The sequence below is a fragment of the Sceloporus occidentalis genome, unplaced genomic scaffold (assembly GCF_023333645.1).
Source record: "Sceloporus occidentalis isolate IW3139 unplaced genomic scaffold, rSceOcc1.0.p SCAF_50, whole genome shotgun sequence".
Taxonomy (NCBI): Eukaryota; Metazoa; Chordata; class Lepidosauria; order Squamata; family Phrynosomatidae; genus Sceloporus; species Sceloporus occidentalis.
Window position 1 is genome coordinate 2,514,624 of NW_028317030.1, and position 15,634 is coordinate 2,530,257.

The following is a 15,634-nucleotide window of genomic DNA, read 5'->3' on the forward strand; positions in this document are numbered from 1 at the left end:
CCGCAGGGCACTGTTCAGCAACCAACCTCCAGCCCACAAAGAAGCATAAAAAGCCTCCCACCCTCCATACAGCCATGCGCAGCCTCACCCACCACCTGCAAGTATTTTAGGACAAGAAAGATGATTAAAGAGGTATCTCAATATATTGAAATACTGTATTATAGAAGTTATTGAATTGTATCATCCGTCTCTTCTGCACAAGAAGTTTATACATGAAAATGACATTTAAAACAAACAGATAATTTGTGGCGTGTCCAATAATATTATTGACCTTCCAATCACTTTTATGCCAAATTCCACTTCAATAAGACAGAAAAAGGCCCCTTAATATCTAGAGGTGTCTCTATTTGAGAGACATTTTGACACCAATCTGAAAGTCAGCAGGAAAGTAGCGTTTAATGCAACCAGTTTGCGGTGTTTCAAACAACCACTTTGACACTGCTGGTTTCCCGCAGCTTGCTCAATATTGTGCGGGTCCGGCAGGTCAATTGCTGAAAGGCGAAAATCAAAAATCAAATAGTTTTTTTTTTAAAAGCATTGGCAAGTCAAGTCCTTCAACTGTATGCCTGTTTAAGCACCAAGGAATTCTACCTGGTAATAATGTTTAAGTTGCTTAACAGCGTATTTGATTAAATTATTACAAGTAAGCAAATGAACCGGTCTATTAACAGTCTCAAGCATAAGGAAAACAATAAGAATGGGCAAAAAATGATGATGTTATAACTAAATTGATATATCAAAGCTATCTATACTTACAAAAACTGGCAAAATTAGCTAATAAATGTTATTCCCATAAGTAATTACCCTTCTCTTTACTACCTTCATCAATCAACAATAGTGGAGAAATAAGTGAGGAAAAATCATGTAGACTCTGTGAATATCCGCTTCCATATACACAGATTTATAGCAATAAATACTTTAAGAGCATAAAGGACTATAAATCCCACAATCCATTACACTGACTTTGGCTTAGGCTTCTTACTTGAGACAAAGGTGTACAAGTTGAAGGCACCTTCCAAGGGTTGCTGCCTGGAGCTCCTCCTCTCCTGGAGGTGTGGCTGAGATCAGGGGTGGAGCTAGGCCCAGATAGACTTTAAAGTAGCAGGGAGGAGGCGGGGCCTGTGTGGGAGTGCAGAGGATCAAACCCCGCTCCCCGGCTGAAGATTGAACATTCTACACTGGAGCCCCAGGGTAACGGTGCTTTACCCGGAGACCGGAGTGTTAGAATATCTCATACAGGGGACTTTACAAAAACAAATAAATAATAATTTAGTCAAAAATTACTAAACGTTTTTCCCTCATTAAAACTATATAAATATGCACTTAATTAAATTAGGATCATGACAACAACTAGATTAAAAAAAATGACTCTAGGGCAGCAGCTTTTCTTGGACTTTAGTTTAGAATTCAGTCTCTGGCCTAATATAACAGACCACACACTCTGTGATAAAACAAAAAGAAACCCACATCACAGCAGAGTGCACATTTATAATAAATGACCTTTTTAATATACAATTTACTTAATTGTTACAAAATTTAATATAAATACATTATGGCGCCACAGCGATACCTATCTATACAGTCACTCCAGATCGTAGATTCCTTTGTAATAGAAGAGCTAATGCAGCACAGACTAGCTGCTTAGATTGTAAGCTCATGGCAGCGCAGAGAACGTTTTACGCTAAATGTTTATGTCTGCCGCAATCACAACCAAATCCGGATAGGATTATTATCTCCAAACTTTGACAAAGCTTTAGGAAAATAAAATACGCACCTACCTGCATCCATAATGCGTCTATGATATCTTCAATACATGTTTTATTTTATATCAGTGGCTTTCAGCCTAGGGGACACATCAAACAAGCAGCAGGAGTCCATCTCAAACGTATTTATGCAATGAATTAATAGCATAGGAACACAAGGACTGGAATGTAGCAAAAATCCAGCATCTGCGATAAGCAGGGCGATTCCAGTACAAGGATTCCATATTCTGGATGCCCACATTGCTATAAACGCATTTCATGTCATCATAGTAAAAAATAAATTAAAAAAATTAAAAAATTCCCATGGATAACTCCAAAAACTCCCCAGACCCTGTGCTGACAACTCAGATCTTCGCTCAACGGACTTGACTACCCTGACAGAGGATTAGTTGCGGAATGCACTGGTGAAAAGAAACCGCAACTAAGCATTAACTCGTGAGGACTACCAGCAGGCAAGGAAGAAAATATGAATTTCAATTCTAAATATAGAAAAATACTCTAATGAGCGGTACGTTTACGTTAAAATCTCTACAATAAAACAAAAATGTCCCGAGACGCTGCTTTAAAATCTCCGTCTCCGCGTCCTTTACTGGAAGGAGATGTAAATTATTGTAAAAGACTTAACAGGTGAACGTTACGGAGACCATTAGAGGCTTTCGGAATGGAGGTTACTACAGTAAGGTCATTATGACATATTTTACGAGATGAGGGATCATCAAAAGAAACAATCTGGCATGAAAACCCGACCAGAGATATCTTATCTAGAAGGTCACCCTGACATATTTCGCTTACCCAACAAAAAAAAACCTGATCATCGATTTCAATCGTTCTAAACAGAAGCGTTATCAAGGAAAAATCAGCCATGAGGCAGCTTCTTCCACCAGAGCGATTGTTCCGTGTTCCAAAGTCATGCATGAAAGATTAAATACAAGCAGAACATGTTTAAATTCCTGACACACTAACACCGAGGTTTTAAAGAATCATCCTCCAGATATTTGTTTCGTTAGTACCTCTGATATCATGAAATAAGATTAAGAGAACGGCGTGGAGGCTTTCCCACTCGTGATCAGGCATGATAGATAGATACTTAACATGGACAATAAAAGAAGAGATCTGCAACAATGATGGAACAGCTGAAGACAAAATGTACATTTACTTTGACCCCCTTTTGCCAAAAGTATTGATAATCTACTGATTAAACCCATGAAGACATAGAAACACAGAATTTGAGTCAGATAAGAACCATTCAGCCTGTCTAGTCTGCCCATATCTCCTGATGTAAAGACTAAATCATTAATACGTCCTTGGTCTTGGATTCAGGAGCCATATGCATATAACATATACGTTTAAATGCCCTCACTGTATTAGCTTCTACCACATCTGATAGGAGGCTCTTCCACTTATCTACCATCATCTTAGTAAAGAAAAAAAAAACAAAACAAGCCTCAATGGACCCAACTTCAAAATGGTAATTGGTGTGTGATATGTTACACCAACTTATCTCGGTACCTGAGAACCTGCCAGGTACAATGTTAAGTAAAAAAGGAACAGCTCAACCACAAGCTTTCCAGATTTATCGAGATATCTCCTGCTATGCAAATAAAATAGCTCAGTAGCTTCTGGACATTGTGGCTTTTTCCAAAGGATTTTATTATTTAAACAATTATTGACACTGTATCTAGAAAGAAGATTTTGTGGAGGACGCTTCCATGTACAATGTGTCAGCTATGTGCCACCTCTTCTAGCCTAGATGAGCTGGTAGGGGGGTACCGACCACATGCAGGAGAGGGGCCCCAGAGACCAAGGGCCAACATGTCCTCTTACTGACGCAAGTCTATGGGAAAAAGGACTTTATTAGATAAGGACCCTGCCACAAACAGTGTGGTTATTGGGTAGGGAATGTTGCCCAAATATCCTATGAGCTCCTACAATCGTGACGTCCAGATAACCAAAGGATATTTATTTAACATTTTATAAACTAAACCAAATCCCACGTTATTGTACACAATTGAATAACAAAACGGCAAAAAATAAATATACATTTATATATTTCCATGAAATGTCCATTTTACCATTGATGTGCTTTTTTTTCAAGTTACTTCTCTAACTTTTCTTGTTTATATAGAACACAAAAACTTGGTGAAGTATCCCCGATGATGAATTTCCCTCATTTATTACACATGATATACATCATCATGAGTTTAAGAGCACACGCAGAATACATTTCTAAACAACGTAATTACACTTCAAAAATACGTCCGTCCAGCTGCAATATACAGAAGTGACAGGAAGCATATGAAATTTTAAATAAGTTATTGTTTCTTGAAGTCGCTTTGTTTGCTGTTCGCTGCAGAAATATAAATTATTTCCTTATGTCAGTGTATATTTCAGAATCCAGAGTTCGTCTGCACGCGGGAATACGCTTAATTTACTCACCGAGCTGCGGAATGGGGATGTGTGGGCTTTAACTATATACCAGCGTCAGAGGTATACTTTTCTCTTAGCCCGTTACCATTAAACCCAGGGCTAACGAGCAAAAGGCTCTCTGCGTCTCTAGAAGATGGAAGAGAGACAGTTTTTAAGGGGTTGATCTTTCCTTAGAAGCCATGGAAGGAACAGAGCCATAGAATTAAATTTAATATACTCATAATAGTTACTAGCCATCAGTAATATTTACACGAGCTGTGCAAAGGCTTTGGAGGGCACAAAAGGGCCATACGCCCCTCCGCTGAATTTCAACTGAACAGGTCAATGCCTTTATTTTTCCCCGCGCAAGTCCGTGCTGAACCGCTGCAAGGAAAGGGAAAAAATCAAACGCCAAGGATCACTACAATTTAAGTAACGCGCTTAAAATTCATTCCTTTTTTTCGGCCATGCACCCCTTGGACACACATGTGCCTGATTAATGGTGTCCAGAGAGGGCTTTTGGGTTAGACTTCATCGCAGTCCCACTGATTCAACTCCTTGGCAAGCAATATAGCCTTAAAAAATGACGTAGGACTCACCAGACTTGGGGTACTTTGACATAGCGGCGCGAAGTAATATATGGCCATATAGTGGGACGGAACCCCCAATATCTATGCTTCTGCTTTTTGAATGGTATTCTCGGGCTGCGCGCTGAATTCTTGCTTTGTTCTGCTGTTACCTATTATTGGGGGGGGGGGATTAGTCAGGACCCCAAAGACAACATGTTTGCCTTATTATGCTAAAGCTAGAACTGATTTGTACATCTGATTCCCTGCGACCTGTCATGGCCTGTGGATCTCCAAAAAAGCATTAACTGACGCATAAGCGCCTATAAATAAGGGATGGGGATATCCAACTAATAATTGGACGAAAAAAACTAGATGCTGCCTGAGGGTATTGGGATTAACTGGATTTGCAGGATACCAAACCTAATGTAAAAGAAGGACTATGCTACATGGGAATTTTGTTCCAAAAATGGCCTTAAACTACAAAATATCTGTTTTTAGATGATCTCCCCGATACAGTTCTGTAACCGCTTGCCTTTATAAAGGATACATACATTTACTTTGTTTTATTGAATATTAATATTCAATAGGAAATGTTCTTAGCAAGATGAAGTGGTTACAAGGAACTTATTACGATTTATAATTTATATATAAAGGAGCCCCAATGCTCCAGAGCAATATACAACTGTGGGTCAGTACTTAATAAAATTGATGAAAACCAATTTTATTAAATGTGATGGAAATAGCAGGAGCTTCTTCTACGTTGCAGAATCTGTAGGCACCATAACAAACTAACTAATCATACTGACCCCAAAAATCTATTATTTTATCTATAAATAGTTTCTCTTAAATTAAAATTACATAATATATGAATCCAGGTTCTTTAACTTCCTTGGGAGTAATAAAAAAAACCCAAAAAAAATAAAAAATAAAAATATATATATATATATTTAGTTGAAAGCCTCGTAAGTTATAAACTTGATCTTTGTCTCCCTGTGAAATAGTGTACTATGTAAAAAGAGCATAGAACCAATTAACGGGAGGCAGCACTCATCCACCCCGCTGAAACAACAGGTGACATTTCACAACATTACAGACTGTCACGAAAGAACTTTAACCGAGGAATGTTTAGCAGAGGGATGCGTCCGCTTCTCCCAAAATGAGGATTTTTGCAGATACCACTTCATAAGGCTCAACACACATATATGAGATAATATATATATATATATTTATTTATTTTTTATTATTATTATTTTAATTTTTTTTTTTATTATTTTTTTTTTTTTAAAGGAGAACTCATTATTAGGCTGTGTATTATTAAGTTGGATAAGGACCTGCCGATAAAGGAAATCTATTAGAAGAAAAAGAGATAAATCTGGGTTTTATCAATGCCGACCTTACTCTATGCAGCGCTAGGCTATGTTCAAAGAGAAAAATACTTTTTAAAGGGGACTTTTAAGTGTTGAAAAACCTGTGCAATATCTGTGAATAACCTGACTCACTCTGCAAATTTTCTTTTTTTTTTTCTCTCCCTCAAAATTCCCACTAAACTTTAGAAAATGTATTCCCACCTGATTTACTATTGTAGTGGTGGGAATAACTGGAAGACATTATATATATATATATATATATATATATATATATATATATGTATTAATTAAAATATAATATATGCTGTATATAAACAATATAACAGTGTTTGTTTTTCACATTTGCTGAAATTCAGAATATTTTTGTGCATCCTAACCTAAATATTAGAAGCAGCAGAATAATGTACATTGTAACTGAATTCAAAGCATGTTGCCAACATGAAAAATAAATTACTTTTTTTTTTAAAAAAAAGAAAAATCACTAACCAATCGCTACAAAAAGAAACAGGGCATGTAAAGTAAGTGTACGAATTTAGTCTACATAATGGAATTAAAGATCCTGTTTAAACACCTGCCTTGCATGACAAACTATTTCACAATCCATTGTAAGCGATTTAACAGAAGACAATATTGTTTTGTACTCATGTCCGTAATAAAAAAAAAAAAAAAAAAAAAAAAAAAAAAAGGTAATTTCTTTTTGAGTTCACAGAAGCCAAGGTTGGTGTTCTTCAAGCCTGAAATGGTAAATTAAACTTTAGCACATTTTTTTATGTATTGTTAACGGCCTAGAACGTGAGATTCAACACACCTGAGGCAAACAAGGAAAGAAAAGGGAACTGTCCCAGGCACCAACAAGAAAATCTTGTTATGTTTAATATTTTAATATATTTTGTTAATACTACATACTCGTCCCATGGGTTACTCTTACACAGCACCCAAAATTCTGGCTGCCACGTTGCAAAATAGAAAAGGTCTCTTTATTCATTATTATTATTATTTATTGCTTTATATAGTGCCATCAAATTCCGTAGCGCTGTACAATGGGTAGACAGGACATAACAAGTAGTATGTATTCAGGTGAAGTGATGGCCGACCCATCACTGACATAATCAACGTAAGGAGTCATCCAAAGATAGTACCGGTATGTCTCCACGCCTGGTGAAAGTAATAATTGTTGTTCTACAAAGGCAGTCTGAAGACAATATAACATATCACATATGCCTTGCAGGTGTTATAACAGACCTTTGCCTATTATGAGTTTTGCCAATAAAAAAAATTGTAAATGATATTAAAGGGTTAATGTTTTGTTAAAATTATGCCTAAAATATCCCATCGTTGGCGGCATAGGGTAATAGGGTCTCTTTATCTCTTCTTTTCTTTCTTTATACGCATAATAATGAACTTACCCATTAAAAAAAACAATTCTTCTCATTATAAGTATTAATTAATACCAGAAGACCATACAGAAAGACCTTTACGAACTATATCGCTGTCCGCTGACAGCCACATGTGTATAAATAGCAGAAAAGCCTGACAAAAACAGACAAAACCAGCCTGTGCCATGTCCCGTTAATATAATAAAACCAACCCATTGTAACACACGCTGAGCAAAGGTCAAACGGACAGCTCCAGATCTTTAACCAAACTGCCTCTACCAGCTTTAGGTTTTATTAATCTCTGGGACTTTACTTCCCTCGTTGCTCATTATTGCCCCAAACCCTTTCTTCCTAAAAGAGGATCTACCCCAATAAATTTTGGGGAGAGAACGCCACTTATGTTATAGCTATATCTGGGATCTCCTTATAGGCAACTTATATACATACTTGGGAACTCTCTGGGTGTAACCCAGAGTCTCAGAGTGAAGCCCTACTTCCCCCGAGACTCCGGGTCACTTTCTTCTTTCACAAGGCAGGGGCCGGTGTGTTGCCGAGCCCCCTCCTCACTCATATCCACTTGCTCCCCGCCCAGTTCCCTCCCACTAAAGGCTTTTAGGGTATCAACCTCACCCCATGCATTGCTAACTCCACCCCTACACTAAGCCACTCCCCCCTGAAGAGGGTAAGCTCTAGGTAGCCTGTTCTGCTCCCAGCTATCATTATCTACCCAAATTGTGTCATTGAGGGTAGATAAGGAATGTATCAAGAAAACACACTAAATTCCCAGCTCCCACACACGGAGAGCAGCCAGTGGGGCACTACCGGGGCACTAGCGGGGCACCACTGGGGGCATTTGGTTATTTCACCAGTATTCCGTGTAATAAATAAGGACATTCGTGCACACAACTTACTTGTCTATTTTAAAAATTGATTGTGCCACGTGTGCACATATACTCAATTCCGATGGAAATCAAGGGGTAATAGAAATCAAACCTCTTTTCAATCCACAGCGAGAACATCAATTATTATAAGAGCCGCTGATATGTGGTTTATATCGGCCAGAAATGCAAAATAAATCACTTACCGAAACCATTTCGATTCTCCAGAGGAGAAACACCAAAGTGATAAACAGCTCGGTGACAACGCAGCCGACCATGCGCCGGGACATACAAACTTTCCTATAAATTTTAGCAAATTCTGAGCCCTATCTATCTCATAAATTCTGGAGTTACGAGGTAAAAGACCCAAGATCCTCTTGGGCTTCTCTGGCCCTGGGCAGCTGCCCTGATACCCCGGCGCGGCTATGATTTTGGTAGTTCGTATTAACACGCACAGTCTTACACACACTCTTTAGAATGTACGTACTTGAAGCGCTTACCAATCTCACAGAACAATATAACCTGGCAGGGAACAAGCAGTTTTGCTTACTTAACATGCAGGAAAGCGTCCCTTGCACAATGCAATTAAATGGAATTGATCAATGTTTCGTATGAGCGTATTTACCTTTAAGCACAGATTTAATGAACATGGCATAATTACCTTTTTCTTGAAGGTGCCATACGGAAATTAGGATTGCAGCATTCTAAACGCCAATATGCGTGTACATACGGTGATGTATTTACCGTCGGCCTAGCCCCCTCCGCGCCAGTGTCCTAACTTCTGGTTGTCGGGATATGACATCATTTCCTGGCGCCCTACTTTTACAGGAAGTGCAGAGCAGAAGAATACTATGGAGGACAGTGCTGACCCTCTATACTGCTAATAAACCGGTTGGAGAGATCAAGGATCCATTGAGTAGAGGTTGTGCAGAAGAGGGGCTGCCGTCGCCGTGGACCCGCCGCCCTACACTTAATTAGCCTAGCCTACTGTATATATGCTGGTGTATGTGATTCCACTGGGTGCTGCGCTCAAAGCTATGTATAAAGTGATGGGCATATGCAAATGAGGGAGCTTATGGAACAGTGTGTAAGACTTACAATAATGAGATACCTTCTGTTCTAATTTGCATGTCTCCGCCTATAATTCTTAAAGTACATTGGACACCACGCACTTCTTTCAATATAGAACAGGGCTGTTCCGCTTGACCATTCCGACCCACGTATACGTTACTCTGTTGGCTGTATTCTGTAAGGTGCGGGGCTTTTTTTGCTCACCATAAGCTTAATGAACCTGTGGCTGCCTGCCACACTATAAAAAAAAGCACGCGTCAGACACGATAATATCCTGCACTAATGGAGACCAACAAAGGAGAGACAGCGGCGCCCAATCAAGAACCAGTATGTACAATGGTCAGGCCAATTGAATTTGATAATGTTTCAAACTAGCAGATATATGCAAATGAGTGGCAATGCTACCATGGGTAAGGAATCAAAAAAGTAATATCTTATTTGCATATATGTTAATGTTCACTTAAAATTTGGCATGATTTTAAATTTGAGCAGAATAGCTGTTAATAAATACCTTTAATGATGCAATTGTATGTTAATGTGCTGTCCCTTTTTAAAACCACAACTGGCAAACTATGCCAAATCTGTTGGTTACTGAAGGGTTAATTGTTGGAAGGCTCTCAGGCTGGGTATAAGGTCTGTTAATGCAGGGTTTTAAATGTCTCAGATGGGTATAAGAAAGCTAGCCTGAGTGTAACACACGCATATGAGTGCCAACTGAGTATCTCTAACCACACGTATGTTTCCAGTATGATGTAATCTGGATTATATCCCTTTTTAAAATAGTGTGCCAGCATTTTCCATTCCAGCCATGTAACACGTGGGGAAATACGAGTGTTCGGAGCGTAAGAAAATTAAACAGGTAAGCGAACTCAGGTTTACAAGACCCACTAAAACGCAAAACCGCTTCTGTGATTGTATCCACTGTGCGAGAGTCTGCAATGGTTGTTAATTGCACATGAAAAAAAAAAACAATTTTAAACAAATAATATAATTAATTTTGTCAATTTCCAATTTCTTTTTTTATTGAAAAAAAATAAATGGGCCAACATCCAGTCTAATAATAGGACAATGATCCTGGATCTAATTATGTGGCCTGATGGGGATCATGCAATGTTTAACACTTTCAAAGCCTGAAAGAGCCAACGAGGTGCTGAGGGCAGCCCAGTGAGTAAAAAAAATTGTTAAAAAAAACCCCAAAAACCTTTAATTCTTCTGTCAGAGCTGAAGCTGGGATGCTTACCCTTTGATCTCAGACAATGTACACAGCAGCCAATTAAAAACAAAAATCCCTCTGCCTTCTACAGAGCGATGTTTTAATGCAAGAAAGATTACACAGGACTTTAACCAAATGCGCCGTTCGATTACATTGATAAAAAACACACACTTTAAATATTATACAAAGATGCACAGATCATCTTACAATATAGCTATTCTTCTGCCCACATGGGGGGGGGTAAGTTAAAGGGAACAGTTCATGTAAGTGTGGTGATCACTACTGATCAGCCATTATCTCCCATATAATGGGCAGATTACTCATCTATAATATGCGTTTGCGTACATGTAAATCATACTCCCTAATCAGTAATTACTATGAAAACTCCTAAACAATGATTTTCTAGTATATACCAATTTACATTGTTAAACCCACATACTACTTCCATATAATCACTGCGAAAGAGCCTTAACCCCTTGTGTGCTAGGACGATGAGCGAAACACAGCGAACTACAGGGTGTTAAACCAGGAAATAATAATAATTTGCATTTTTAGATCAATTTACACTAAACCCTTGCCTTTTACCATAACTTGCTATTATGCAATTTTGGGTTACTGAATAACACAGGAAGAATAAATTAAACTGAAATAATGAAAAACCCTAACATGCACCCTATAACGTTATATATAATTTCAACTAAAACCTTTAACTAGCTCTGGTAGCAAACAGGTTAATAGCTGGTGGGAAGTGCACAGCCAAAACCTGCTGGGCTGCCCTGTATCCAGGGATTAACAAAATGAGGGGAGGAAAAACAGCCAGCAGACTACCCCTGCTGTGCCTGCTACTGGAATGCTTGCAGGCTTTACAGGAAAGGGTTAACATACCTGCCCTGTAAAGGAGGATGAGCATGATAAATGCATAGCATGGTCAGTGGGGGCCCTGCAGCATGGAAATGCCCATTACACATTTTAACTCTTTCAGTCCCAGGCAGTTTTAGCTATATTATCTTTGCACACAAAAGAACTCCAATAAAAGGCCAGAAAACATACAGATTTCAGATGCTCCCCCCCCCCCCGTCTCGCCCAGTAAATTAAAACAATAAACAAAAATATATAAAAATAAAACAATAAATGCAACAGCAAAACTGAGAATAACAATTGCACATATAACAAGGTTAACCCTAAACCCACCAGTAGGTCTCAATAATGACTCCCCCCCCCCCCCAAATCATTTATCTATACACTGTGATAAGGCACTGACAGCGGGGTTTATGCAGATACCTTATTGCCATTAAATGGAAAGGATACAACTGATACATGTAAGGTTGCATTGAAGAGGTGTGGCAAGGAAGAGGTTAATCACTGCTGTGCCACAAGGCAGCTACAATGTATGTTGGTTACCTCTCAATGCCAGGACGGGGTTAAATGTGGAACCCATTAGCAACCAGCAGGTAAAAGCGATGAATTCACTTATAGGTTCAGGTATATGGGGAGATCTGCCTGTTAACTCTTTACATACCAAAGTGGTTACTAATCTATCCTGGCACCGGAAGGGTTAAAGTGCAGGACGCCCAGGTGTAATAGGCAGTTGAATTACAGTCACAGGAGACAATACAGGCTCCCGATCCGAAGGTCTGGGGTCACACTCGGGTCTAATGCCCCCTATCCCGCACAGGGCAGTGAATCAGCCCCTGGCTCCTTACCGTGTCGGCTGCGGCGCTGTCTTATACGGTCATCGGGACGGAGATCCTGGGCTAGTGGTCGGTTTGTATGCGGAAAGCCCGGCTGTACTCGGCGCCGCACGGGACTGCGAGCTTCCTCCACTTCGCCTGGTAGCGAGATGTGCGCAGGTTCCCATCCAACAGCCTGCGAGCTGCCCACAGGGCTGCAGCCGCTAGCGCCACCGGCTGGACACTCGGGGTGCTGCAGCGTCTCTGCAGCCAGCAAGACGCACCGTATCCCCGACGCTGTGTGCGGACGGGTCAGTTTGTCACCGACATGGACAGGAAGGCGACGTTTCGACCCACCTGGTCTTCACCAGTGCGTTTCATGTGGGGAGAACTGTCCCTTATCTTTAACTCTGAACCACAACCGTGTTCTGAGCCGCTTTATTTTACGGCTGCTTGGTTAATTTATTTCACCAGCCTCCCCCGCTGGTCAGCAGCTTTTAATGTAGGCAGATAGGTCTAGACATACGGGACATTTTACACCCCTGCAATCCTCTGGGCCCCGGGGAGACCAGACTGGGGCCCTCATCCATGTGGTGTGCTTACAGCATTGCTGCACTAGTATGGGCCCTCATGTGGGGTTTTTCCCAGACCCTGGTAGGTTGCAGGGGTATAAATTGCCCTGTAGGGCCATAGGCAGCAACTTATATACCCCCTAAGTGTCGCTCTTCAGGCCCCTGTTTTATACAGTGTTTGCTGGGTATGGGTATATTACTGCCCTGCAAACAGCCCCGGACTGGCCACCGGGCACAGCGGGCAAATGCCCTGGGGGCCGCTGGCTGAAAAAGCCACATACCGAGGGGCCGGCGACTGGATACGTTCGGCCACAGGCATAAAAATGCAGCGTCCGGCTGCGCATGTCCAACCAGAAGGCTAACTTGACCCTCAGGCGGCCGCTGGCCTTAAAGTGCCAGGGCCGCCCCACCATTGTCAGACTGGCCGTGACTACTAATAACGCTGACCATAGATACAGCAGTTAACAGTCTTACAAACTAAACCGTAAATAAAATACATTATTATTAGTGCCTTAGCCGTTTACCTAAATCGCTATCAATCTGTCCCAGATTTACATAAAACGCCCCAGCGATGTCCTGCCTCCAATCACACCCTATAAAGCCACGTTTCTCCTTTTATGAGACGCCGGGAGTTGTGTAAAGCACGCTGTAGAAGATACTGTATTGTTTCTCCTTTAAACTCATCGCTGCCGTAATGTAAGTGCTTCCCGGGAGGAGAAATCAGAGAAAAGTCCCATTCTGGAGCTGAGTCCTTTGTGTCTGCCACCGTTAGATTAGAATAAAAAACTATATATAATATTTTACATACAACTTACAATATATCTCTATTCTTCTGCCCGCATGGGGGGGTATAATTTAAATGGAACATTAATAATCATGGAAGTGTGATCATTGTGAGATGAGCCTTTAATCGGTTACACCGAATGCCACACAAAAAGCACAAGTTCTAGTCCATTTGGAGCTCTCCGTGGCAAAGAGTGTCTGCACATACGGACAAGGCTCGTCCCCAGTGAGTGTTGGGTGGCAGGGTAAACATCTCTCGACCTGCACTGAGAATGAAGAAACTGACCCAAGGAAGCAGGGCTTCACCCAGCGGTTCTGGATCAAAGCCGGAGAGAGAGTTCCCGGCTACGGCTGTAGGTATTTTTTAATTAGTTTAGTGAAGCTGTGATCACAACAGTTTCCGTTTAATGGCATCCAAGCATACCAATTAGGGGTTTCCACTGGTGTATGAAAACTGAAGTCCTGGCTTGAATACAGGTGACCAAATTATAATGTCTTTACCTGCTGACAAGGACTGTTACTAGAAGCTCATGCCTTGCCGGTGGTGGGGAGACGTTTCAGGGTTAATGTTTAAAGAGACGGGAGTGCAGTCCGGTCGTATGACTTTAGCTCTGTTTTGTAACTATTGTGCTTGACCAAAGATTGCTTCGGGTCAGGAAAAAGTCTGCTGCTGTCCTTGCAAAAATATATTTTCAGTCGGTCGTTCATTAGGCTCCATTGACCAAGATCAAAGTCAATGAACGCAACATGCACTTCAGACGAGAAGTTGAAAATGACTGTGTTTGCGACGTTGCCGCCTCCACGAACGCCTACATTATATCCTTGTTTGTGTGTTTGATGTGTAGTTTCTGCAAACAAGCCCTGAGCAAACACAGAGACCGACAAACCGAATGTAACAAGCAAGGTTACCAGACACGCTGACGAGGCTTAAAGGGGCTACTTATACCCTGTGCCTTCTGACTGGCGATCGGCGGAATTACTTTCAATATATTTTGTTCCAAATCAATGGGTTCTGCGGGCTGGATTTACACGCAAAGGTTCCCTATACAGAAAAGGTATAGGTGTAAATTTCCTGGCACAATATACTGTGAAGCCATGGAAATCTTGATTGCTAATCTTAGGAAGGGAACCAAATTATTAAGGAAGAATTCCTAGGGGGTCTCCCCCCAAATTGGGAATGTCCGTCTCTAATGGTGGGCTGAAGAGATGCTTCAGGATCTACTGATATTAATATCCTCCTTAATCCATTGTAGTGTTCCTATAGAGATTTATTCACTAAAGGGAGAGTTGTATTAACCAGGGCCGGAATAGCGATGACAGGGTGGGCCTGGCACTTTAACGCCAGAATTGGCAAGTTCATCCAGCGTAAAAAGGGTTACGCTGGAGCTGTATGATTGTGTAATGTGGAAGGAGACTGACAAAATCTTGTTGATTTATCTATACGTTACACCAGGGCTCGACAAACCCAAGATGCCTGGTCACCATGGCAACTAGAAACCACTTCCTGGAGCCATCTGGTGTAGCGGGCGCCCAGTGAGGTCAAATACACGCTACATGACCTTACTGGGTGCCTCACATCACACGCCTGCAAGGAGCATAGTGTGCCAGGGGAGTAGTGTATGTCAGTGTGCATATGTATAGTGCTGGAGTCAGTATGTGTGTGTGTGTATATTGTAGTGTCAGTGTGTATGTGCATATATGTAGTGCTAGAGTCTGTATGTCTACTGTATTGAAGTGCCGGATTCAGTGTGTATAGTGTTGTGTATGTGTGTGCATGTGTATAAGAGTGTGGTGCTAGGGTGTATGGTGTTATTTATGTTACAGTATGGCATTAGCATGAGTGTGTATGTCAGTGTATAGTGTTAGCGTGTGTATTAGGGTATGGTGTTAGCATGTGTGTAAATGAGTCTAGATATTGGTGTGTGTTACCGTAGTGTGTTTGTGAGTGTAAGATGTTAGCGTGTGT